The 27,445-nt window shown below is 45.5% G+C and overlaps 1 protein-coding gene across 2 annotated transcripts in view; it reads left to right on the top strand.

The window, feature by feature from the left end:
* PRR33 (proline rich 33) overlaps window positions 1-27,445 on the top strand; it is a 78,419-nt gene that overhangs the window by 7,597 nt on the left and 43,377 nt on the right. The window contains exon 1 of one of the 2 annotated variants that reach the window (XM_069223169.1): window positions 10,833-10,887. The exons of the other annotated variant lie outside the window; for it this stretch is intronic. The gene's annotated coding sequence lies outside the window, so the exon portion shown is untranslated. Of the gene's footprint in view, window positions 1-10,832; window positions 10,888-27,445 lie in introns of those variants that run through there. 2 annotated transcript variants of the gene reach the window in all.

Raw genomic sequence — 27,445 nt, 5'->3', positions numbered from 1 at the left:
GGAAGCTACCTTATGAAAGAGGAACAAGTCTCCTTGTTCTGCAAAATATGTTCTCCTTGTGCTTATAGTATGCTTAACTACAATCTGATTTCTTTAAAGTAACAGTCTAGTAAATTAGACAACAGGCAATTCATTTGAATGGACTCCATCCCAATTTGTTCTGTTCTGTCTGGTGACTCCGGGCTCAGAAGCCATAACACTCTAGCTTCTTACAAGGATAGGATGCACCTTCTGCACACTAGTTTTCAAATGTTGCAGAACCTCTGTTGTCTGCAGTGTCCAGCCTTGACCTCTGAAAGGTTGTAAGTGCTGTACCTTTCAGCCAGTACTGGGTTTATCTCTGTCTTGTCACCAAGGCGGCTTGTTCAGATTTCTAGAAGAGAAGGCATTGGGGATCTGGTAGAATCTCGCAAGATTGATACTCTTACTCTAGATGGGACCAATGTTTGGGAAAACCTGCAGAACTCCCTTGCTGCTGTTATCTGGGGAGAGAAGGAAGATGTGCTTGTCTGCTGATGAACTTGATTTCAGTTTCCAAGAAGGGTGACTGGACCCTCCGGAAGACCTGCCCAAGGACCAGCTGAGCTGCATAAATACAGCTCACTGTACGGAGCCTGTGCAATGCCTCAGAGTCAACAGACCCACATTCCCAGGAGAAAGCAAGAAGAGCATCCCATTCATGGAACTGATGCATCACTGTTGTTGATGCAAGAATAGATGTACACCGCCCGACCTACCCATTGGCAAGAGAGTGCCTGTTTCTCTCCCTTCCACTCCGCATAGGGACTATGAGGCTTCAAATCCTCTATGTGGGGGTGCCAGATCTGCTGGAACTGGTAGTTTGTGAGCTACATAGTCATCAAGGAAATGACACCCTTGGTATTCAACAGTGGGAACTTGGCCACTATTTCCGCCTGTCACTTTAAAAAAAGATGAGTTGCATCCCTTACTGGTCCCTGGACTCCAGTTAAGTATGAACTAAGTCCCTAACCAAACACAGGTAATTGGACACAAGACCTCTAGAACATTCAGTTAGGAACACCTTTTCTGGACAGGAACCTCATTGTTTGGGTTGTGGGTGTTTGGGGTAACATCTCTTATATGGGCCACACCTATTTTTAGTGGTGAAACATTTTGTTCCATGCCCTTGGTACCAAAGTAGATTCCAAGGTCCATAGTTCTCCTTGGACTCCTTTCATTCCTTTTTGTGGGAGCTTACCCTAATAAAAAAAGAGATCTGAGAACTCTTACCTCTACCACCACTCATATGATTGGCTGTAAGGCCATGTACACACAAAACAAGTGCGTAAAACTAACGAGCTACAATAACTTCTGGGGGTTCTCTCTCAGCCCCAGTAGGTCCTAGCTCCTTCTGGTTGTTTTGTGTGTACCCCACTTTTAATTGTTGTAATTCACATACTAGTTAATAAAAACCCTTAAAGTGTTTGCTGGCTATACAATAATGCTATTCAGTGTCAGTGAATGTGTCGTAAGCAAACCCTCTTAGTCTCCTTGGACAAGTTATTTGCTACCTTGAAATGTATTGTCTAATGTGAGTACTTTGGCTAGTCTAATTATATTTTCCAGTATTGTGATCTTGGGACACCAGAGGAAAACAACAGTATCCATAGCTGATGCTGCTCAGTAACCACTGGCTGACCCAGGGTCCCATGAAAAGGTCTTCAGGCCTCAAAAAATCATAAAATGTTATTAGATCTGCAGGTCTAGTAAGTTGAATAATCTACTCGACCTAACTGTAATGTCATTGACCCGTAAATGAGTCTCAAATTGTGTGAACTTAGGCAAATATTTTATTTTACAGTCACCTTTTTCTTCTTTCTGACATATGAGTACACCTTCAAATATGGGAGTAGCATTTCTGCTGTACAAAAAAAACCCTCTTTTGTTTGATTAAATAGACTAAGGGGGTAATTATGAGTGTGGCGGTCTTAAGACCACCACACTCGTAGTGGCGGTCAGGACCGCCGCAGATGTGCCGGTCTGACTGCAACATTACAACCCTGGCGGGTAGACCGCCAGAAAACCGCCAGCTCCGCCAGGATCATGGATCCCGGCAGCCTCCACCAGCCTTTTCATGGCTGTAACACTGCCATGAAAAGGCTGGTGGAGAGCAAGTGCAGGGGGCCACAGGGGGACCCCTGCACTGCCCATGCAGCTGGCATGGGCAGTGCAGGGGCCCCGCTGCCCAGCAACATCACAATGTTCACTGTCTGCTGTGCAGACAGTGAACATTGTGATGATGCTGGTGCATCCTTCTGGCTACAGCATTGCCACCAGCTGGATTGCAAGCTGGAGACAATGCTGTAGCCTGTTTCCCACTAGGCTGGATGCGGAAACTCAGGTTTCTGCCCACCGACCTAGCAGGAAACTCATAATGACTCCGATGGGGAGGTCGACGTGTAGGCGGTGGCCACCCTGTCGGGAGTTTGGCAGACGGGCTTTCCCATCCACCAAACTCGAAATGAGGCCTTAACTGTTTGCTCCATGTATAATAGGAATCTAGCCTACATATAGGGAATGCATGATCCATGATTTGCCTTTTAGCTTACTATAATAGCATTGCCGTCAGGGCAGGATTGTTTTTCCGTTTATGTTTAAACACTCACTTGTACTAATATATTACTAAAGCCAGGGGCGGCTCCTTTGCTATGGGGGAGAAGTGTCACCCCCGCCAGCAGCTGCAAAGCTTTTGCAACAAAACCATTATAAACTATGTTTAATATGGTTTTGTTGTAAAAGCGGTTGGCAATAGGGCATGACAGGCACCTAGGGGGAGTGCACTGCACTTCCTTCAGTGCGCATCTATGTTTGGCCAGGCCAGACACACATGCGTACTAGGCTTTCTCCAATCCAGCACAGTGTTGCCGGGTTGGAGGCAGCAGGCAGAGACTTCCACTCTGCCTTGCAGCGCCCAGCCAATGCGCTCCGTCCAATCCCAACCCTGCTTTCATGCTGCAGGCAGCATGAAAGCAGCGATAGGACTGGTGGGAGGGCAGGCTGGGAACCTGTGCCTGCAACTTCTGGGAGCCAGAGGAGTGGATCAGAATGGCGGGGTGTGACGAGAAAGGTACTTTTTTTTTTATTTCAAAATTATTATATTTTCTTTTTTTGTCCCACCCCCACCGCCACGTGCTGCCCCACCCTTTTTCCCTGCCGCGAGCCGCAACTGAGTAAAGCGTGATGTGGTAGTGCACTGTCATATACAGACAGTAAATCTTCAATGAGTGTCCAAAAACGTTCCCACTAACTTGTAGCTTTACTGACACAGCTTTATAGTGTATGTAGGAAGTTGGCTCTGTATATACTATTTCAAAGTAAGAAATAGTGTGCACAGAGTCCAAGGGTTCCCCTTAGAGGTAAGATAGTGGAAAAAGTAGATAATTGCAATGCTCTATTTTGTGGTAGTGTGGTCGAGCAGTAGGCTTATCAGAGGGTAGTGTTAAGCATTTGTTGTACACACACAGGCAATAAATGAGGAACACACACTCAAAGACTTACTTCAGGCCAATAGGTTTTTATATTGAAAAATATATTTTCTTAGTTTATTTTAAGAACCACAGGTTCAAGATTTACATTAAACACTTTAAATGTAAGGTACTTCACTTAGATACTTTAGGAACTTTGAATAAAAGCAATATCATACACAGTCTTTGTAAAAATGGCAATAAGCTATTTTCAAAGTGGACACTGCAAAAATCAACAGTTCCTGGGGGAGGTAAGTAAAGGTTAGATTAGGAGGTAAGTAAAACACTTACAAGTCTCAGTTCTGGGGCATAGGCAGCCCACCGTTGGGGGTTCAACGGAACCCCAAAGTTACCACAGCAGCAGCTCAGGGCCGGTCAGGTGCAGAGGTCAAAGAGGTGCCCAAATCACATAGGTGCCTATGGAGAACAGGGGTGCTCCGGTTCCAGTCTGCCAGCAGGTAAGTGCCTGCGTCCTCGGGGGGTAGACCAGGGGTGTTTTGTAGAACACTGAGGGGAACACAAGTAGGCACACAAAACACACCCTCAGTGGCACAGGGGCGGCCGTGTGCAGTGTGCAAAGCAGGCATCGGGTTTCAGGTAGGAAACAATGGAGGGACCCGGGGGTCACTCTAGCGGTGCAGGCAGGCACAGGGGGTGGGCTTCTCGGGACAGCCACCACCTGGGCTAGGCAGAGGGTCGCCTGGGGGTCACTCCTGTGCTGAAGTTCGGTTCCTTCAGGTCCTGGGGGCTGCAGGTGCTGTGTTGGTTCCAGGCGTCGGGTCCCTTGTTACAGGCAGTCGCGGTCAGGGGGAGCCTCTGGATTCTCTCTGCAGGCGTCGCTGTGGTGGCTCAGGGGGGTCGTCTCTGGTTACTCACGGGCTCGCGGGCGCCGTGGAGTCCTCCCTGCGGTGTTTGTTCTCTGAATCTCGAGCCGGGGGCATCGGGTGCAGAGTGAGAAGTCTCACGCTTCCGGCAGGAAACATGCAGTCTTGGAAAGTTGCTTCTTTGTTGCAAAGAACTAGCTGGTTTTGAATAGTGCTGCTGTTCACAGGAGTTTCTTGGTCCTTTAGTCCAGGGCAGTCCTCTGAGGCTTCAGAGGTCGCTGGTCCCTGTTGGATGCGTCGCTGGTTGCAGGTTTCCGAAGTTGGAGACTGGCGGTAGGGCTGGGGCCAAAGCAGTTGTCGTCTTCTTACTTCTCTGCAGGCTTGTAGGTCAGCAGTCCTTCTTCTTTCTTCAGGCTGCAGGAATCTGATTTCCTGGGATCTGGGTAGCCCCTAAATACTGAATTTAGGGGGGTGTTTAGGTCTGGGAGGGCAGTAGCCAATGGCTACTGTCCTTGAGGGTGGCTACACCCTCTTTGTGCCTCCTCCCTGTGGGCAGGTGGGCACATCCCTAATCCTATTGCCAGAATCCTCCAAACTCAAGATGGAAGATTTCTAAAGGTAGGGGTCACCTCAGCTCACGACACCTTAGGGGCTGTCCTGACTGGTGGGTGATTCCTCCTTGTTTTTCTCATTATCTCCTCCAGCCTTGCCGCCAAAAGTGGGGGCAGTGGCCGGAGGGGTGGGCATCTCCACTAGCTGGGATGTCCTGGGGCGCTGTAACAAAAGGGTGAGCCTTTGAGGCTCACCACCAGGTGTTACAATTCCTGCAGGGGGAGGTGAGAAGCACCTCCACCCAGTACAGGCTTTGTTCCTGGCCACAGAGTGACAAAGGCACTCTCCCCATGTGGCCAGCAACATATCTGGTGTGTGGCAGGCTGGCAGAAACTGGTCAGCCTACACTAGAAGTCGGATTGGTATTCAGGGGGGCATCTCTAAGATGTCCTCTGGGTGTATGTTACAAGAAATTGCACACTGGCATCAGTGTGCATTTATTGTGCTGAGACGTTTGATACCAAACTTCCCAGATTTCAGTGTAGCCATTATGGAACTGTGGAGTTCGTGTCTGACATACTCCCAGACCATATACTCTTATGGCTACCCTGCACTTACAATGTCTAAGGTTTTGCTTAGACACTGTAGGGGCATTGTGCTCATGCACATATGCCCTCACTTGTGGTATAGTGCACCCTGCCCTAGGGCTGTAAGGCCTGCTAGAGGGGTGACTTACCTATGCCACAGGCAGTGTTAGGTTGGCATGGCACTCTGAGGGGACTGCCATGTCGACTTAGTCTTTTTCTCCCCACCAGCACACACAAGCTGTGAAGCAGTGTGCATGTGCTGAGTGAGGAGTCCCCAGGGTGGCATAAGACATGCTGTAGCCCTTAGAGACCTTCTCTGGCATCAGAGGTACCAGGGGTACCAGTTACAGTGGACTTACCTGAGTCCCAGTTGTGGAGACAAAGGTACAGTTTAGGGAAAGAACACTGGCGCTGGGGCCTGGTTAGCAGAGTCCCAGCACACTTTCAATCAAAACTTAGCATCAGCAAAGGCAAAAAGTTAGGGGGTAACCATGCCAAGGAGGCATTTCCTTACAGTGTATTAACAATAATCTGTAAAAATCAGGACTCAGAAAACATACTTATCAAGTAAAGTGTTCTGATTTGTTTTTCATCCTAATATAGCTTTTCTATCACTCAGAGATACAAAAAATGAGCTTTCACAACTACTGAATATATTTTGAAATATTTGTACAGTTGATGTGGTTATTTAAATGTGTGTTAGGAAAAACCTGACACCCTACAGCCTTTCATTTCACACTCTGTGTACAGCAGGTCAGACAGTTCACCTTACAAAATCCTGGAACTCTGCAGCCAGAAAGACGAGTAATTGTAACAAGCCAAACTGTCCTTTGACCTCTGCCTCTGAACACATAGCAAATGTGACAGGAAAAAGACTTAATGGCATCTTTATTGCTCTTTTACTTTTTGAGTGAACAGAACACGCATTCTTTGTCAACTCACAGGAAGGGGCTAGTAGGTCCTAAAAATAGCTCAACCTTATAAAATATGACTCGCGAGTAGATTTTTCGATGCCTGGTCTTGCACCTCGTTTCAGGTAGAGATGCTGAGAGACAGAGCATGCTCATGATGAAATACCATATATGCTGGGGTACCCTTCTTCATCTAGTTTTATCTTACACACTAGATGTGAGAGTAGAAGTCTGTTCCAATGAGGTCTACATCTCATCTAGACTCCTTCAGAGATCCACAGTGGATGTAGGTTGCCTAAAAAGCCTTGTATTGCCACAAAGTTCCCCACTTAATCACAGTTGCCTCAAGGAAAACTGTAATACTTAGGGTGCACTCAGGAACTCCTAGGTAGAACAAAACAACATTGGCAACTTGCAAGTAGTGTGCCTCCCACCTATGGTTACTTCCACTCTGCAGTACTTAATGTGTGATCCTCCTTTTCAGCTGGTTTTAGGTTGTAAAGGTCTCAACATAATTTCACCACATTATCTGCAGGCATGTTTGGTTTGTCAAAGAGCTGCATACTACGACTAATGCATCAATATTGTTCTAACAATAATCCGTGAGGAGCCTGCTGGTAGGGTAGGAGTGAGGCTTGCTAGAGCTTTAGCGCAATAGTTGACAGAGGTAGGTGAAACCTGAGTTATCCATGGCCAGGCTAGATTCCTTGTCTCATCCTTGCACTCCACTAGAGATGCACGGGAGTGCAGAGTCAAAAACAAAATGCTGTAATGTTAAAGGATAGACGTCTTAAGGCACAAACCCAAGTAGAATTACTAACAATAGATAATTAGGTATCGCTAAAAAGGTCACGCAGCACAACAGAGTGTCAAAACGAAAATATAGTTAAGAGGAAGCAGTGACATTTCCATACATGTTGGTAACGTGCTATGAAGCCTTTACTTCTAGTTGAGCGGATAGAATCGTAACCTTTGTCAGTGTTCGTCCCTTGTAAATATATCAAGTGACATTGGTGGTCTTACTTTGGTTCTATGTATGTGTATGTGTGTGTCTGTTTACAAAGTTGAATTCGTTTTTGATGATAGAGCAATTATGAGAGTGCTTTCCTTCCTCTGATCTCGAATCAAAGATGTCTAGGCTAATGAGGCATGCTTCCAGGGGTGGCTCCTCCATTAGGGCAGAGGAGCGTGTCCCCCGCCAACCCCCCGCCAGCAGCAGCAGCAGCAGCAGCAGCAAACCTTTTCCCAAAAAACGATAAAACACTGTGTTTATTATTGTTTTAAGGGAAAAGGGACGGAGCCTCAGGGGTGACGAGCAGTGAGGGAGAGTGCACAGCACTCTGCCTCAAAGCGCATGTGTGTTTCTCCAGCCGTCTCGGGCCCTCCAAACACCCATGCACAGTGGGCTCTCTCTAGCCCAGCAACACAGTTGCCGGGCTGGAGAGAGCCTGCACAGGCTCCCAATCTGTCTGGGAGCGCCCTTGCTGGGGGCTCCCAGCCAATCCTAATGCTTCTCTAAGCAGTGTCTGGATTGGCACAGGGGAGGGTGGGAGCCTGTGCCTGCAGCCAGCGGATGGAGCGGTGCGGTGGCAAAGCTAAGTGTTTTTTTTTTTCAATTATTTTATTTTTCATTTATTTACCAGCCAACCAGCGCACCACCCCTCCCCTTTTGCATGCCGGGAGCAGCGACTGGATGCTTCTTGACATTGGCACCAGGATTCTCAAATAAACTGACCTAATGCCATTACAGTAGGTTTAATCATTTCTAATCCTCATTGTCCACTTGCTCTTTGGTGCACACAAAAACAACACAAAAAAACCTCCAATAAACATTTTAAAAATAAAATATTTCTCCATTAAGAAAAATAAATAGGCATTTTTAAGTTGAAGTCATTTGGGCTGCTGTTATAATGGAAGAAAAGTGAAGATGCAGGTCTGAGATTCTTCAAATTTTGCTTATTTAATTTTTTAGAGGGACTGTCGAGTCGATATTGAACTAGGGCGGCCTGTGGGTAGAGCTAATTTCTCTCCAGCAGTGGCTGGTCAAAGATCGTGTCGGTAGGATTCCGCAGCCTCAAGCCAGCTTGATGAGAAACCTTGATAAAGCAGGATGGAGGCAATGAAACATCTCCAGGAAGGACAACCGCTATCTCCAGAGTCAAAAGCATTACATGGGGCTATTGGATCCACATGATGGGTCTTACCTAATCACCCCATAGTGTGTAGATATAGACAGCATTTAACACATTGATCCAAAACACTTGTAGTGATCCACATTTGAGATTCGTTGGACATTCAGAAGCAGTCTATGGAAAAATAGCAATACACCATCGTCCTGAAGCGCCTTTAAATGGCCTGATTCAAAAAATATTGCTTGACCGAGTGCCGTCACCACTGTGCACACAACATGGCTCCAAAGCCACATAGGTAGCAAATTGCTAATTCAGTGACACTTTTGCACACCACACCAAGGTACACCGTAGAAACACACAGATACATTTAGCATCAGCCTAACATCATGCGCACAACATTGCCATAATAAGGTTGTGGTGCATATGTAGGAAGCATTACGGTCTGGCTAGGTAATGGACAATGATCCCCTACATGAGAAAAGCAGAGAAATCCTTTGGCATACACACACATATGCACAAAACATAAACTGACCTCACATTACTTTCACCTTACCTCGTACAAACTAGCAGTGAAAAACGAGCATTTGCAAAGCCATTATGTCAACCGTTTGCTGCCTGTGTTTTAGCTTTGTCAATGCTCGTTTTTTCATGTGTTTTTGTTCTGTAAGAGCACGAAATTTGTGTGTGAATGTGCTCCCTGTGAAGTTAGCCAGTGGCTGAAGTTGGCTGACCCGTTGCCCAACGCAGTTTGCTGTAGTGGGCGGAGGAAAAATATGAATGACACAGTAACAGAGCAATAGATGAAGAGGGCTGGCTGATAGCCCCATACTTACGCATATAACTATATAATATTATAGGAAAATCTAAAGGCCTTGGTTAATGCTGAGCCTGAAAATTCACAGTAGGTTGTCATTGTCCATCTAAATGAAAAACTGTGGACACACAGTTCTGGCTGTTTGATGTTACACATGCAGCCCTTTTTCCTGAGTTTTGTAAAACTAAGGGGCATACTTAAAAAAAAGTGGCACTGCAGACAGTGCAGCGTCACTTTTCTTGCGCCCCTTAGCGTCCCCCTAACGCCACCATGAGTGCACCCTATTTTAATTACGGAGCACCATGGCGGTAGTTAGAAGACTAGTGTCAAAATATTTGACGCTAGTCCAGCGCTTTGCAGGATTAGCGTAAAAATGTTGCCGCTAACCCTGCAAAGCACCCAGAGGCCCATTGTAACCAATAGAAACCTCCTTTTAACACCTTCTCTGAGCAGGTGTTAAAAGTGCCAAAAAAAATAGTGCTAAGAAATCTCTCAGATTTCCTTTTTTTTCACCCCTCCCACCCCCGGGGAGAACGCCCTTTTTGCATACATTATGCCTGGCGCAGGCATGATGTAGCACAAAGGGTTGTAAATATGGCATGGCGTTTTTGGCCTTTTAACGCCACATTAGCGTAAAAAAATGACGCTAATGTGGTGTTAGAATGGTGCCACGGGCTCCTAAATTTGCCCCTAAAACTGCACATACAACCAAGGAAGCGCGTCCCGCTTACCCGCCCTTTGCCACTGTTGAGAGGGTTAAGCCACTGTAGTGAAAATTTGGTCTGTTGCAACAAAGGCATATCAGGACAGAACAAGAGGAACGGCCCTCCATTCTGAGTTGAGTGTCAAAAAATGTGGGTGCACGTAAGGGCATGGATTTATGGATGCATCGACCAGCAACACCGTGTAACATTGGATGGACAGGCATTGGAGTGTAGGTCCAAAGAGGTAGAACTCGCTTCCTCCGAACCTGAAGTTGAAACCTGATGTTTGCTGGTTTTGTGGCAGAATGCATATTTGCTGTATGATGGCCTTTGCTAGATCTTTTCAGTAATTTATTTGTAGGTCCTATATTTATTGAATAGATTTGTAAAATATGCTAGTATGCTTCAGTCAGGATTTGTTTAATATTTTAAGGGCTCATGCTGCCCCAGGTAATATTCAGTTCCTCCAGCTGCTCTGCCCCCCCCATATTTTTCTCACCAGTCTGTTCTCTTTTCCGAGCTTTACTCTTCAGAGTGCTACCAGAGTGTAGAGCTGGTGTGGCTACAGGGACCCGCCCATCCTCTCTCTTCTATTTTTAAATGGATGAACTTTCCATCTGTTGGAGGCAAACGTGGGCAGCACGTAGATGTCAGAAATAGCCCGAAGGCACCCAGACTTCCATCGTCACTCGAGTCGATGGCTTCAGAGAAAGCTGATCGCCTGCTGCTCGTATTTCGTCAAGTGTGTAGTGAGCTCCCACTTATTGAAACATGTGCCTTCGAGTGGGTGGTGCACAGCCTATAGCAACAGAAAGGTTGAAGGCTAATGTAGTAAGAAAAATCTCTACACAGTAGAATCATACTTCTTGGTTTGGAAGGTAAGGGCCTTAGAGTTCGGCAGAAGGGGTACTGAGTCAATCCGTCCACCGTATTACAGGTACCATACCCTCGTAATACAGCGGACAGGATATCAGCCACATTTGTGACAGAGCATTCTGCCTGTCGAACTAATTAGGTCTACAATTGCCTAATAGTACTGCTGTTTTTTACTGTAGATTTATATCCTTATATTGTGTTTGATTTAATATTTGCATCGCAGGAGATGTAGCCTTTTTAGCTCCATACAAAAGTGTTTCCGTTTCTGTTTACTAACTTCTCAATTCTCACCGAATGCAAGTCCACAATTGAAGTTGTCGCAGATTACAAAATGGTGCGATAATTTCCTACCACTTATACTTGAGCTGTTGGCACCAAAAGTAAGTACTTTTTGGCCATGGTGTAAGAAGCAGCAGCTTTGCATGTGTAAAACAATACTCGTCTAAAGTGTTCTCCTTAGACATATGTTGTTGTAGGTGACATAATTAAACACTGGCAAAGCCAGTCGGTTTTGCTGTTCAAATGCATAAGCTGACCATTTGGCGTTGCCAGTGGTTGTTTTTCAGTGTTGAACAGAATCAGCAATAAGGAAACAATGCTTTATTGCAGATACTGAACAGCATCAGCAAACAAAGCCAAAATGTCCTTGACAATTGGATGATGTACGTGAGTGCATGCGTGTGCATGTATCATGACGAAGCACAGCCATTTTGCCTTTACTGTAAATTAACTGTTTCAAGATAGTGATAATTTAAGAAAACACAACAAATGGTTACAAAACTGGCATGGTACCATATTGCAACTGCTAGGCTCTCCAAACAAGTTACCAAACAAGTAAAAAATAAAATAAAAACAGGATGATATTGAGCAACAGAGGAGAAGTGATGTGGGGGAAGCAACTGAATGCTGCCCAGTGGCGTAGAACAACAATGGCATGGAGGGATGGGTAAGCAACGGAGGAGCTGGGTGATTGGTTGTTTTAAAAAATAAAATAAAAAACCTGAGCGGGCGGGTGGAAGGGAAGCAATAGATGAGCTGGGGAGTGAGCAGATAAACACAGAAAATATAAGGGGGCAGGACCGTGAAGGTGGAAGCAGAATATGGGTGAGAGAGCAAGAAAGCACATCCATGGAGTGCTGAAAGACATGAAAAAAGTAGTTTCCGGAATGTAAGCAGGGGAAGGCCAAAAGTCGTCCAATCGAAAGTATGATAAAGATATTGTGCTCCAGGGAAGGGACAAAGGCAAGATCCATTGCAGGTCTCCCTTTGCTGCGTAGGGAGAGAACTGTGTATTCCCCATGACATAATGGGATTCATAAGTGAAACGGGGAATTGCCAGCTGGACACAGAATTACCAGGTCCTTTTACATAGGTATTTACGATTCATAGAAATGTATCCAGGGTATGTTTCACCTGCTTTAAGAAGGTGCATTGATAAATAAGAATGTGATTTTAGGGGATGTTAGGCTGATGCTCTTTAATCTGGTTTTTAGCCTTGTCGCATTTGCTATGTGCTCAAAGCAGGAGGTCAAATGCCAACTCATGTCTTCTTACAAACTGCTGCTTATTTTTTCATGGAAACCGATGTTTACAGAATCCTCTAATGTTGCAGTTAGAGAAAGAAAGGTAAAGTGAACAGTCTGAAAATCGTGTTGGGATACAGGCAGTGTCAAATGAAAGACAATAGCATGTCTAACACACAACATATGAGTAGCTTGTAAATGAACTGTATAAATATTTCAAAATATATTTCAGTAGTTAGGAAACCACTTTTTGGAAACTCTGAAGTGTGATTGAAACAAAGAATTTAATAGAACCAAAAGAAAGCAGGGCACTTTACTTGGTGGTTGTGCAAAATATAAATATTTGCTGAACCCTGATTTCCCATGTTATAATGTCTATTACATATAGTTTTATCGGTAAACTGCATGTCAGCTGGAGAGTTTGTTTCTATTTCAGTAGACGTGCTGACTGTAAACAACAGTGCACTAGTACGTCATTCTTTAGTAATATATTTATTAAAAGTGAGAATTTTTAAACGTGAACCCAGAAACGTTCCTGCCTCCGCCCTGATGACAATGCTATTAGAGACCTAAGAGGCGAGTCAGGAAGCATGTACAGGGACTATAATTTTATTATACATGGAGCAGGAGTTTACTAAATCAAACAAAATAGTTTTTCTACAGCATACACGCTGAACTCACATATTTTGAAGGTGCTCTCATTCGTGATAATGAAGGAAAAGGCGACTGTGAAATAAAATATTTGCCTAGGATCACACAATTTGAGACCAGTTGATGGGTCAAGCGCATTACAGTTAGGTCAAATAAAATATTCAGGTCAGTAGACCTGGGAAACTGGTAACCTTTTATGATTTTTTGAGGCCTGTTCCTCATGGGGATAGTGCTCTGGGCAATTTCAAATGTACATTATAGGTAGTTCAACAACATACAGCTAAAAGGCCGTTTCTAGGTGAGACCTAAAAGGGGCTGTCGGGTAAGTTATTGCTGTTTCAGACAGGCATAAAAGAGAATAACACCTTTTAAAGCAAAATCAAATGACTTGTACAGTGCTGAAGTCTCACCGCATCTTTACCAAATGGCTGCTGGTGGCTCGCCAACAATGAATTGTCAGCTTTCTGTATCCCTATGCCACTTCTTGGCGAGGCTCCAACGCACACTCCAAACAATAATTAATTTATGTATACAAGTGACAGATAACCTTTTCAAATAGTTTGGGAAAATTAAAACTAGATCTGTGTGCACAGAGTGCAGCTTGAACGTAATAATCGTTTTTGGACAAAAAGCCAATGCATGAGGCCAAGGCTGGGGTGATCCGTTAGCTACCATTGCTGTTCTGGCCACTGTGTTCCTTCTGCAATAAACCAACCAGCTCTGGAAAGGGAATTCTAGTAGTCGGCTCTCACAAGAGTCTTGGTCTAGCTCCTTAGAAAAACAAGGACAAAACCAAGTATTTCCATGGAAGCAGTCCACAGGTGCCCTTCCCAGCACCCAGAGACACCCCCTGGCACCTCCACCCACCCCTGGAGGACACCCAAGGACGGGGGGACCCATCCAAGGTAAGTCCAGGTAAGTATTTCTATTTTTTTAAGAAGTGCCATAGGGGGACCTAACTTGGGTCTCCCTACATGGCACGGTGCCCAAAGGCCATGCCCAGGGGACACAAGTCCCCTGGTCATGGCCATTGGGCAGGGGGGCATGACTCCTGTCTTTGCTAAGACAGGAGTCATGTCCATGGGGGTTGTGCGTCAGAAAATGCCGCTAGTGAGGTTAGAGGCAACATTTTTTACGCTTACCTGACTTGCACCATTCTTTGATGCACAACCCCCATTCTTCCCTACGCCTCCGCTGCCCGGTTAGCATAATTTATTTTGACGCTAACCGGGCCTTAGTGCTGGCTAGCGTCATTCCTTAAATATGACGTCCGGCTGGCGTCTAGGAATGGTGGTAGTCGGCATTAAACTTCTATAAATCAGGGCCAAAGGATTTTTGAAAGGCAAGCCCATGAACTAGTGATAGTGATGGACGTGCAGTGGGCATGGTTAAAAGCCCAGACACATACCGATACGTTGGAAAAGTAGCGCTTGCTCTCTGCTATGCCCGACCTAATGACTTATTGAGGATATGTAGGCCGGAATTATCAACAAATTACCTTTGCAATCTCATTAGCCTGTAGATGGGAAATTTTTTAGATATCAGAAATGCATGCTCACGTTCAGCTGAGTTTATGTTCACAGGAGATCTTGACTGAAGAAAGTCTTATTGTTCAAACAGTTGCTTTTGTTCCGGCCAAGAAACTGACAGTGTTTGACACTATTAGGCATATTTAGGAGCCCCTCTTGTCAGCAGAGTGTCACTTTTCGTGACACTCCGGTGGCGCTTTGCCCTGCACCGTATTTACAAAATGGCATTAAGCCACTTTTTGTGACGTAATGCCACCTTGTAAATATGACCCCATCACACGCAGCACTTTGCGTGGAAGGGGCGTACAATGGGTTTTGCTGTGGGCGTGCCACAGCAACACCCATTGCATTTTTACGCTGCCTTAGATTTACGAGTTTTCATAAACCTGAGGCAGTGCCAAAATCTAACGGCACCCCAGGGGTGGTGTTAGCAAGTCGCAACGAGGAGGAGTACTTTTATCGACACACTGTTCCACCAGAGCGTCATTTTTTTTCCGTGCTCCGTTGGTGCAGTGTGTCATCCCATATTAATAAGGCCACCCAAAGCCACCTTGCTTGTCTTTTCATGGCCTTATAAATATGGGCCTCTTTCACACATAAAACTGTGTGAAAGGGGGGGTCCATGGGTGTTGCTGTGGGTGTTCCCATGCAGCACCCATGGAGCCTTAAGGAATCTGATGCATTCCCAGATTTACAAGTCTGGGAATCCGTCAGATTCCTATGCCATCCCAGAGGTGGTGTAGAGGTGATGCAACGGGAGGAACATCTTTATTTTTCCCCGCTTCTTCCTCTTCCTATGTGTGCTGCAGAATCAGGCACACATAGAAAGAGGAAAACACCTCTCTTGATTGTTTTTGTGCAGGAAGCTATCCCTTCCTGCACAAAAACAGTCTTTCTCACAACGCAGGCATCCTTGCTCCATGGTGCAAGGGTACCTGCGTTGCCGCTTGGCAGCAATTTGTGTGCCAGCACAGGGGGAGAGGACAGCCATGCACCATATCTTGTAGATACAAAGCATTTCTGCTGCACCCTGCACCACAGGACTTGTACATGAGGCCCATAGTTATAGAGCATTAGAGAAGAGTAGAATTCTCAGGTGCTCTGGGTTACTTCTTTGGCGTAGAGTTGAATTCACTGGGTAGTTATCTGTAATATGTTAGCGGGCGATTGATTACTAGCAGTAGACACGTGTTATGTTACATTCAGCAAGGCACCCACTTGCAATGGCGCCGACTAAAGAATGCCCCATGAATTTTTCAAAGATTCCATGGCTAAATAGTGGAAGGCGTTTCAAGATTTTGGCTACACATGGAATATTGCATATGGTTTTATAACTTGCATAGAGCAAAGGACGGGGTGGACTTTTTAAATAGTGGGAGATAGGTAATATTCAGAAACTGTGGCAACTTGTTACTTGATGAGGAAATATGGAAGTGCGTTGTTGAAGATGAGAAGCTCTGGCAAAGCCAGTACATCTGCCTTTAATGTGTTATTATGCAAACATTGGCATACACACGTGCTCAGACTATGCAATGTTTCTGTGTAACCTGCTGCATAGCACTGCAAACGTGGTGTATAAAAGGCAGGAACAGACATATGAGGAACAAAAAAGGCAGGTTGCGTAGAGATAAGGCACGGTTTGTGTCTGCACGAGTTTTCACATTAGCACATTTAAATCAGACCTTTACAATGCTTATTTTTTTTCTCTGTGAGATACAGTGAGTGAAACATATGCTTAGGCAGGCCCTGTGCTCACTATACCACAGGACTTGAGCAGTACCTCAGTAATGAAGCCCTACAGAACAGCATTTTTCTGTGGTTGGTTGTGTTCCCGTACAGAGGGGACACAGCTTAGCAGCTTGGTTGGACTGTTCCTTCTGGAGCAGGATCAAGGTTGAATTGCATAGTATTGGTCCATATCTGTGGGGCATAGTGAGCAAAACAAAAATCATGGAAAGGAATGCAGTATACAGTGACTACCAGTGGCTGAGATTAATTAGGTATTCCATTAATTATTTTTTGTTTCAGTGGTATCAACGCTGTTCACTGCTGTTGTTGTAGTTGATCTCCCATCTGCGTTGGCAGCTGTTGGCAGTGCTGTACTGCCTGATATTTTGGCAGCGGTTGTTGCAGTTATCCTTGAGGAGTTTACAGTTGTCAATACTTTTGCTCCAGCTTTGCTGGCAGCTGTTCGTACTCTATCTGTCCATGTCAGGGTCATGTCCTGCAGTTTCTGTAATTATTGCAACTGCAGTTGCCAATGCTGTGGTCCCTGTTGAGGTTACATCAGTGGTTACAGTCATAGTACATGTTGTAGTAGCATTTACCTCTGAGATTGCCCCTTCCATGGTGGTTGCTGTTGTCTTTGCGGTGGTTGTAGCTGTCATATTGCAGCTGTGTTTGTAGCTTTGGTCCTGCTGTATTTGCAGTTGTGATGGATGCTGTAGTCACTACTCTGGTGCTTGTTGGGCTTGCAACTATTGTGTTGTTACAACTGTGGTGGTGGCTGTAGTCAAAGCTGCTGTAGTCCTTATTTTGGTAAACATAATTATAACTGCCGTAGTTGCAACTCAGGATGAGGCTTTGGTCTCTGTTGTAGTTACATCTGTGGTCACTGTTCCAGTGGTAGCTGTGGTCCCTGGTGTGGTACTTGTCAATACAACTATTGTCACTCATGTGGTCCATACTGTCATTATAGTGTTTTCTGCTGTGTTGATGACTTCTGGGTGCTATGGCTACTGTGGTGGTAGTTGCTGCTGTAGTTTCTGTTGTTGTCCTTCTTTTCGTTACACATGAGATCACTGGAGTTTTTGTCTCTGTCTTGGTGCAGCTGTAGTGATGCCCTCTTGGGCCCACATTGGGTTCCCTATATTAGCTGTGTTTTATATTTCACATTTTACAAGTTTTAGCAGCATTGTTTTTAGTATGACTTTTTAGCAATAACATTTTACCCACTTTGCATGAGATTGTCCTAGGAATACATTAAATGATTTGCTTGTTTTAGTTAGCCTTTTTGTCACCATATAATTAGTCCATTCTGTTCAAGGCTAGGAATACAGTACACAATATCCTTGTGCTTGCATTGCCCATTCAAGAAACCTTGCTTCTGCTATGCTTCTGACACAGTGGCTTTTGATTAGATAAATGGTGCACTGATCTGGAAGGGGCTGAGGGGCACTCCAGATGCGACCGTCCTGGGACGAATACTGTATCAGCATGCAGCTCTGCTATCATTAATCTACCAGCTTCCCAAGAGGATTTCCATCCACACTACAGGCTGACTCCTGATGCAGCTTCAGGGTATGGGACTGAGGCTAATCCCTTTGATCGGGTAAAGGCAGAGGATACACCAGCTATGCTGTCAGTTCATCCTCTTTACCATGTTCATAATAATAGGTGCATTGCATTGTCTCATCTGCCTAATTATCACAGCTCATTCTCTTTATGCAAGATTATGATTGTTTCAATAAATGTTTTGAAAACATATCTCCTATCTCTCTTGTGTTTGCCTGGGAATGCATAAGAAGTACAATGAAAGGGTGAGATCTACTTCCTTGGGCTCAGAGTGTCATGTTCAGGTTGCCATAATCACCTTTCACCCTGGCCAGGTTAAGAGTGTAGGTGGTGCACTGTGAGCTAGCCAGGAACTGGGACGGTGGTTTCTGATGATGTGGACGGACATAGTCTCCAACATTCTGAAGTTCTTGCGTCCTAATATGCATTCCTAATGTTTTAATAGGAACTGTATAACACAGATGTGGTCACTGCAATGGTTGCTGTTGTGCTTGAAGCTGAAGCTGGGTTGGTCTTTGCCATGATGGCAGGTGTGGTTTCTCTTTTGGTGGTAGATGTGGTTCCTATTTTTGTGGCTGATATTTCCTGGACATGGTGGCAGCTTGACAGCTGTGGTATTTTATGCTGTTACAGCTGTGGATCCATTTGTCCTTGTCATGGTCGCAGCTGTGATTATTGCTTTTGCCCCTGCTGCTCTTGAAACTATTGTTGCAGATGTTATTGTGACTGTAGCTAGGGCCCTTGCTTCTACTTATAGAAGTGCCTAGTTGACCTGTGGCTGCCCCCTTGGAACAGTGTACCTAATTATATTGTATTCGATTTTGGGAGGTTCTGTCCTGGACCATTTTGAAAATCACCCTATCCCTCTCTTTTGATTCCGCTAGTATTGACTCCTCTTGTTGCAGCTGTGGGTAAATATATTGTGGCTGCTGTTGCTGGTTGTAGTTGCGGTTGAAGCTGTGGACTCTACTATGGTTACAGCTGTAGTCACAGTTCTGGTCCCTGAGTGATCACAGCTTTGGCCACTGCTGTGGTCCCTTATGTCATCAGAGGTTTGATCACGTATATCCTCAATCTTGTGTTTTCAGCTGTTGTTACTCCTGTGCCAACCGTTTTTGCTTCTTTTGTACCTGCTGTGGTGGCAGCTGGTGTTGCAGTTGTGCATACTCTAGTTACAGCTGTGGCCACTGCTGCTGGCCCTCCCTTCCTTGCAAATATTGCTGTTCCGGCTTTCCCAGCCAGGGTGGCATGTGTAGTCAGTGATATGGTTAAAGCATTGGTTGCTGCTGTAGTCCAATCTGCACCTGCAGCTGCTTTTATCCCTGTATGTTGGTAGCTGTGGTCACCGACTTTATAGTCTCTCTCGCTGCTGCAGTGGTAGATGTGACTGCTGTAGTCCCTACTCTAGATGTGCATCAAAGTCACAGAAAGTGCCGGGGCGTTTATGTCAGGAAAGCTGTTTAGTATGTTCATGGAGGAGACTATGGGGGTCATTCCGATCCCGGCGGTCAAGGACCGCCGGGGCCGGGGTCGGCGGGAGCACCGCTGCGCCACCATGGGGGATTCCGACCCCCTCACCGCCATCCTGTTCCTGGCAGTTCCGACCGCCAGGAACAGGATGGCGGTGAGGGGTGTCGTGGGGCACCTTGGGGCCCCTACAGTGCCCATGCCAATGGCATGGGCACTGCAGGGGCCCCCGTAAGAGGGCCCCACTTTGAATTTCAGTGTCTGCTTAGCAGACACTAAAATTCGCGACGGGTGCTACTGCACCCGTCGCACCCTTCCCACTCCGCCGGCTCCATTCGGAGCCGGCTTCCTCGTGGGAAGGGGTTTCCCGCTGGGCTGGCGGGCGGCCTTCTGGCGGTCGCCCGCCAGCCCAGCGGGAAAGCCAGAATGGCCTCCGCGGTCTTTCAACCGCGGAGCGGCCATATGGCGGTTCCCGCCAGGCGGGCGGCGACCGCCGCCCGCTGGCCTCAGAATGAGGCCCTATATTTTTTTTAATCCCCCTCATGAATGCCAAAAGACAAGGCAAAATGTATAACTGCACAAATCAACATTGAAATAATTTTCCTGTATGCACTTTCTTGCTTTATGAGCTCTAGCAAACAGATGAGCTGTCTCTTGCCAGATTTAAATAAGCATTGGACAAGCTAATAGATCTCACCTATGCAAGAACTATTGGCTTTGCTAATATGTTTTAGCCATGTTACACACCAGTGTTGCTGCTGTTCTGCATGGATAAAAGTTTGCAGCGTAAAGGAGATTGTCTTGGAGTGTTGTAAAGTAGAGTGGTGTGGAAGTGAATGGAGTGTTATGGAGCGGGGTGGAGTGCCACAGAGTAGCGTAGAGTTGTGTGGAGTGGCACAGAGTGTTGTGGAGGGAGTAGATTGTCATAGAGTGGAATAGTGTAGAGTGTTTTAGAGTTGAGTGGCATAGAGTAGAGTGTCAGAGTGGAGTAGATTGCCGTACAGTGCACTGACAGAGTATAATTGCGTGAAGTGCAGTGGGGTAGCGTGGTGTAGAATAGAGTGGCGTAGAGCACAATGATCCAGAGTAGAGTGATGTAAAATGCAGTGGTGAAGAGTAGATTAGAGAGAGAGTGCAGTTGCATAGAGTGGAGTGAAGCAAAGTAGAGTGCATTGGTGTAGAGTGCAGTAGTGTTGTACAGTTGAGTGGTGCAGAATAGAGGTCAGTGCTGCAGAGTAGAGTGGAGAGTGCAGTTTTGCAGACTAGAGTGTTGTAATGTGCAGTGGTGTAGTGTAGAGTGCATTGGCATATGGTGCAGAGTAGAATAGAGTGGCTTACAGTGCAGTGCCAGAGTAGATTGCTGCAGAGTAGAATATAGTGGCATAGAGGGCAGTGGTGTAGAGTGCAGTGGTGTAGGGTGCATTGGTTTTGAGTAAAGAGGTGTGGAGTGCATTGATGGAGAGTGCTGTGGTTTAGAGTAGACTGGTGTAGAGTAGAATGGCGCAAAGTAGAATAGAGTGGAGCAGCGTAGAGTGCAGTGGGGTAGGGTGGAGTGGCATATAGTGCAGAGCAGAGTGAAGTGGCATGGACTGGTACAGGGAAATGTAATACAAGGTGGATTTATAGAGCCCTGCTTGCCACTCGTGAGAGTATCCAGGTACTGAGTAGAGTGCAGTGGCTTTGAGTAGTAGCATAGAATGCAATGTTGCAGAGTAGAGAGGCATACAGTGGAGGGGTGTAGAGTGGAAAGGAGTGGTGAAAAGTGCAGTGGTGCATAGTAGAGTAGGTTAGAATGCATCGACAGAGTAGAGTGGTGCAGAGTAGAGTAGTGGAGCATAGGGTGTAGTGGTGTAGAGTGAATTGGGGTAAAGCAGTGCAGACTACAGTGCAGTGGTGTAGAGTAGCCTAGAGTTCAGTGGCGGAGAGTGCAGTGTTGCAGAGTGCAGTGGCGTGCAGTGTGCTGGCATAGAGTGCAGTAGATTTGCATAGAGATAAGTGGTGCAGAAAAGAGTGCAGGGCTGCAGAGTAGAGTGGCGTAGATTTCGGTGGCGGAGAGCACAGTCTTGTAGAGTAGAATGTCAAAGTGGTGTAAAGTGTGTTGGCAAAGAGCTCAGTGGTGTAGAGTAAAGTGGTGCAGAGTAGAATAGAGTGGTATAGAGTGCCATGGCGTAAAGTAGATTGTTGCAGAGTGTAGTATAGTGGCCTAGAGTAGTTGGTTGAGAGTGCAGTGGTGTAGGGTGCATTGTTTTTTAGTAAAGTAGTGTAGAGTGCATTGAGGGAGAGAGCAGTGATTTAGAGTAGAGTAGAATAGTGCAGAGTAGAGTCGAGCAGTGTAGAGAGCAGTGGCTTAGAGTGCATTGGCACAGAGTGGGTAGAGTGGCATAGAGTGCAGTGGCGTAGAGTAGATTGTTTCAGAGCAAAGTGAGGTGGCTTGAAGCGGTGCAGAGTAAAGTGGAGTGGTGCAGGGTAATATAATGTAAGGTGGATTTGTGGAGCGCTGCTGGTCACTTACGAAAGTATCCAGGCACTGGACTAGAGTGGAGTGGCATAGAGTAGTAGCTAAGAGTGCACTGGCATAGAGTGCAGTGTAGTAGAGAAGAGTGGCATAGAGTGAAGTGAAGTGTTGTGGAGTGGAGTGGAGTGGCCTAGACTGAAGTGGTGTAGAGTGCAGTAGTGCATAGTAGAGTAGAGTGGGGTAGAGTGCATCGGCTGTCTGGTAGGCTTCAACCTAAAAAAATGGATTTATCTTTGTAATGATTCTGCAGACTTTACTGGTTGAGGATGAAAACTGAGGAATGGTCATCTGATATAGGTGGTGGAGTAGATTTCAAGTCTGTGTCAGTCATGAGTGCACTTGAATTATTATTTGTAAAGATTATTTCTCCATCAAGGACACTTTTATTGGATAATTATTGGGCATTTTGACACTATTTTTGTGAGGCTGGTGACAGCACTACAATAATGGGAGGATACCTGCTGTTCAGTGCATCAGATCCTTTGTAGGACTCAGTACCTTTCCTTAAACAGTGGAAGGCTTTCAAGTCTGGAAGGAAGACATATTGAAGGTCTTCTAACTCTTAGCAGGTGAGCTTTGTCGTGGTCTGGGGTTGTTGCGGTTCAGATTATCTCAACATTCCTTTATGTATGTATGTATGTATATATATATATATATATATATATATATATATATATAATTTCTCGATGTAAACGTTGTTCTTTCTTTATACATATGATGCACACTTTATCAACCTCGATGAAGGTACACCGCCTGGCTTTTGATACAGTGTGGACTTTTTTATGAATTGCAGGATGACTGGTTCTTTGTGGTATGCTTTTGGATGATAGTCTATCTGTATATTGATCATTTCAAATTTGATAGAAACAAGGAAGTGCACTGGTCTGCCAGTCCTTGAATATGTGGCTCCTCCAAGGGGACTTTACAATTAAAGAACACTGGCTAAAGTGTGGCTTCTGATGGGGGTAAGATCGGAGGCCATTCAAATAAAAAATAAACCGTTAGGATTAGGTAAAGAGGTTGTGTTGGTCCTCTAAAAAGACATTAAAGTTACCAATGAGCAGTAACTAATTGGTTACTTCAAGTGCAATGAAAGCTTTAAAACAAAGTCAGTGTGCACCAGACCGGGTAGTTGTTAAATGGTAATTATTAGATATGCTTTTGTTTTTAAACCTTGACTTTAATTATGTATCTTCCAGTGGTTACGAAGGCCAGCAATTTATGCAGTTGAAACACAATATCACGAACAGAAGTAGCAGTGACATATCTTTGTGTGTCTGGGAGACAGCTGGTTGTAGTGCAGTCCACGCAGAAAATCATCAATGGAGAGACTGACAGGTGTCAAAAAGCTCCTTACCACAATGATTTACAGATTAAGCTTGTGGGAATTATTATTAGCAACTGGAACAGTAGCAAACAGCCCTGCTTAGTCCCACAGAAAGCAGAACACATTCTACGGAGCAAAAAAGGCGCAATAATTAGCGTTCTCTGTAGGAGTCAAGATATCTATAGGAGTCAAGATATCTACCAGTAGCACATCCTAATGGACAAATGTGCCTTGAAGCTCCATGTGCAGAGGTTGAGTTTATCTCCCCTAGTGGTTAGGGACCATGCAAATTCTATTGAATGTCGAGCTAGCTGCACGGTGTCAGCTCCTCCTGGTGCAGCACACGAGCCCATATTGCCCTGTTCATTGCAGTACCACATGGCAATCAAGTTGTCTGCCACAACCAGCAAGGGAATGACCTTGATGTGGGAGGGAGACAGAAAGACTGTGGGGGTTTACCCGAATGGCACACAGCTCCAGAAGCGTGATGTGAGCCTATGCTCCAGTAGAGTCCAGAGGCCTCCCTGACCTTGTCTAGTGCCTCCCCAGCCCATGGTTGAGCGGTCTGTCACCACCATGCCATAAACTCCAGATGGGGCAGATGGAGCAGTCTTATGCTTGTCAGGTAAGCATATTTCATCCACCCTCATCTGACATTCAGATGTTGCCCAGGAGACACCTATGTGCTGAGCCCATTGAAGCTGGAGTATCCACTTGTGGGGGCCCACATGTGCCAACCGACATGAGGCACCAACAGGATAGTCGAGGCCAAACATTAGAATAATATCCTGAATACCCTGAACTCATTGCAGTGGTGGAAAAGCTTTGAGTGCCATCTTTTACAGAACTGCACTTATAAAGGAAGGGCCATGCATCGGCCAGAGGTGGGATTTCGGCTAGCTGATGGAGAGCCACAGGGACAAAAGTAGGAAGATTGGTGTTTGCATGTTTCCTGTAACTGACTGTGATGATGGGGGAGGGAATCTGAGGTAAGATCAAAGGGCAGACAGCAAACTGAAAGTTTTCCTTTCCTGCGATAAAGATTTTTTTAAACATATTTTATTCTTTTTCCAGAAAAACGAACAAAAAAGAAAAATTAAAGTCAGATAGCCAATGTACGATACAGTTGGAGTAACAGTATACATGGGAAATAGTAGGAGGCAGTATCGTACATTATGCATATTATCCTATAGCAGGTATCCTATAAGGGTATATAAAAGAGTATCAGCGTGTAGGATTGTCTGCCACCATCTGCGATTGACATGACTACAAATCTCTACAATGAACAATGGTAATTAACCATTTGACTATGAGCTAGACATCAGCAGATATTTGGTAGGGGAATTTCCATTTCACTGTTGGCAGTTATCATCTGCAGCATATAATACATCATGTACACAATTAACTAGGTTAGAAAGAGGGACATACATATCACCTCTGCATAGCAAGAGAGCTATTACGGATTATTGAGCTCTAATTATGGCAGTTTAGTGGTGTTCGCTAGTTGTCTTCTTGTGTCCGGGATGAGAACACGTCTAGTAGCTCATCCCATTTCTGGGCTATGGGATGGGCCCTCACTCCTTTACTCTCCTCCCTTCTAAGGGCAGCACTCTCTGCCTTTCCCCAGTCCAACACTTCCAAGCTCTATTGTGTTACTGTAGCTGCTATTGCAGCCTTCCAGCGTCTAGTCAAGAGGCGCTTTGCCAATAGAAGTGCAAGGTTAATCAGTCTTGAAAACACTTTCTGTTTTTTGGGGCGGGGGAGTATGCCCAGTATACACACTTCCATTTTGTAATACACATCTTTCCCGGATAACTTATTTAGTATGGCGGCAATATATTTCCAGTATTCAGCAATATTAGGGCAGCTCCAAAGCATATGCAAAAGCTGCGCTTCCTCCATTCCGCATCTGGGGCATGCCGAAGACAACCCTGGATACAAAATATGTAACCTGTGTGGAGTGAGGTATGCCCTGTGAAGTATAGCATATTGGATGAATTTAAATCTCGTATTGCGTGATATTTGGCTGGGGTACTTTAGTATACCGTTCCATTCCTCGTCTAGTAGCTCTCTCCCCACGTCTATTTCCCATTTAGTTTTGAGAGCTGTCAGAGGTCTGGGCAAGTGGGCTCTTATACTTTTATAAAGCCATTTGATCATGTGCGGGCCTTGACATGTAGTATATATAGCATGTACCAGTGCATGGGTAGCAGGTTCAATGTTGTCCGGGGCCCAGTGCTTCCTAAAATAGTGTACAATATTCGCGTGTAGGAGGAAGAGTGATGACAACAAGTTATGCTCCTGAATAAAGTCAGTGTATGTAAGTAAGTGCTGATTCTTAAACAAAGAACCAATAGAGTCAATCCCTTCCTGAGCCCAGCTCCGCAGGTGTGTGCATGTTAATGTGCCTATTGTCACAGGCAGGCCCAGTAGTGGAACATTAGGAGAATAGGGAATCAAATTGGATGTGTATCGGAGCGCCAATTTCCAGTATTGTAATGCGATCCGTATTAGAAGGGAAACAGGCTCCGGAGACAGGGGTCTCAGCCAGAGCAGGGAATGCAGACCTCCCCTGTTCAGCATGTGCTGGGTATATTCTATTTCTTGCAGGTTTCTCCCAGAGAGCCAGCATGCTAGCCATTGCAGTTGGCCCGCTATACAATAGGCTTTGAAATCCGGTGCACTCATGCCCCCCTGCTCCACTGGCACCTGTAATTTAGCCAAGCTTATTCTGCGCCTCCCTCGTCCCCAGATAAGTTCAAGTAGCAGAGAATTAATCAGTGTGAAATAGAGTTCTGGTACTTTCCTCCGCAAGTTTGTAAAATAATATAACAAACGGGCAGCATTACAATCTTGGCCAGTGCTAGTCTGCCCGCAATGGAAATTGGCAACCATACCCAGAATTGGATTTGTGTCTTGAGTGCGGTGAGAGTTTTCTTTAAGTTACCTTCTAGTAGATCCGCAGTTTTGCTATAAACTTGGATACCAAGGTAGCAGAAGGTGTCAGCTACTACTTGTAATTTGTGAACCCCAAATGGCATGGTGGTAGCATTAAGCTGTTCATAGAAGGAGAACGCTATAGACTTGTTAAAGTTTATGGCTAGACCGGATAAGGGCGTAAACTCCTCGAATATATGTGAAACTGTAACCGTGTTTTGTCTGAGATCACGTATGTATAATATGATATCGTCCGCAAATAGGGAAACTGCATGTGCTGTGTGGTCTATGTCAATTCCCCACATATTGCCCTCTTGCCTCAACAACTGTGCTAGGGGTTCTATTACCAAGACAAACAGCAGGGGGGACAAGGAGCAGCCCTGTCTGGTGCCTCTATATATATGGTACACATCAGAGATATTTTGCCCTGGGCGTGCTCTGGCCGTTGGTGCTGTGTACAGTAGGCGGACCCACTGGATATAGGCCGGGGGGGCGCAAAACTTCTCTAAAACCAATAACATGTATTACCAACTAAGGGAGTCCAAGGCCTGGCGGAGATCTAGCGAGAGGCATCCCGCATGTGGGAACCGTATCCTCGCGGCGTCCATCACATGGTACAGTCTACTAATATTGAGGGAGGTGCTTCTGGCCGGGACAAACCCACATTGATCAGTATGTATGAGATCAGCAACATATTGGAGAAGTCTTTGCGCTAAGATCTTTGCTAATATTTTATATTCCGTGTTTAGCAAAGACAACGGTCTGTACGATGACAAATCCGTTGCATCTTTACCCGGTTTCAAAAGAGATGTGACTAATGCCTGCCTAGTAGTATCCAGTAGGCGCCCCATGTTTAAGGAGATCTGGTATAATTTTTCCAAGTGAGGAGCTAGTTGCAGACCATACAGCGAATAAATTTCAGCTGGGAGAGCGTCCAATCCCGGTGTTTTGTTGTGCGCCATTGTTTTAAGAATGTCACGTATTTCCCCTTGGGTGATTTGTGCGCCCAAATTCTGTCTAGCTTCGGGACACAATGTCGGCAGTGTGACCTTAGCCAGGAAGGAGGCAATTCGTTCCTTTGCCACCACGGGTGGGGCAGAGTATAGTATAGTGTAGTAATCTTTGAAGGCTGTGTTAATGTCTAGTTGGGTATTTAGAACCACATGCTGTGGGGTGGTAATATGTAGGATAGGAGTAGGGGCCAATTCTTCACGTATAAGTCGTGCCAGAAGTGGACCTGCCTTGTCCCCCTCTTTATGTATCCTTTTACGATATCGAGCATAGTCGAATTTCCGTAATCTTTCAACCAGCTGTGCA

This window comes from Pleurodeles waltl, chromosome 3_1 (genome assembly GCF_031143425.1).
Source record: "Pleurodeles waltl isolate 20211129_DDA chromosome 3_1, aPleWal1.hap1.20221129, whole genome shotgun sequence".
Taxonomy (NCBI): Eukaryota; Metazoa; Chordata; class Amphibia; order Caudata; family Salamandridae; genus Pleurodeles; species Pleurodeles waltl.
This window is presented reverse-complemented; position numbering and strand designations above follow the sequence as displayed.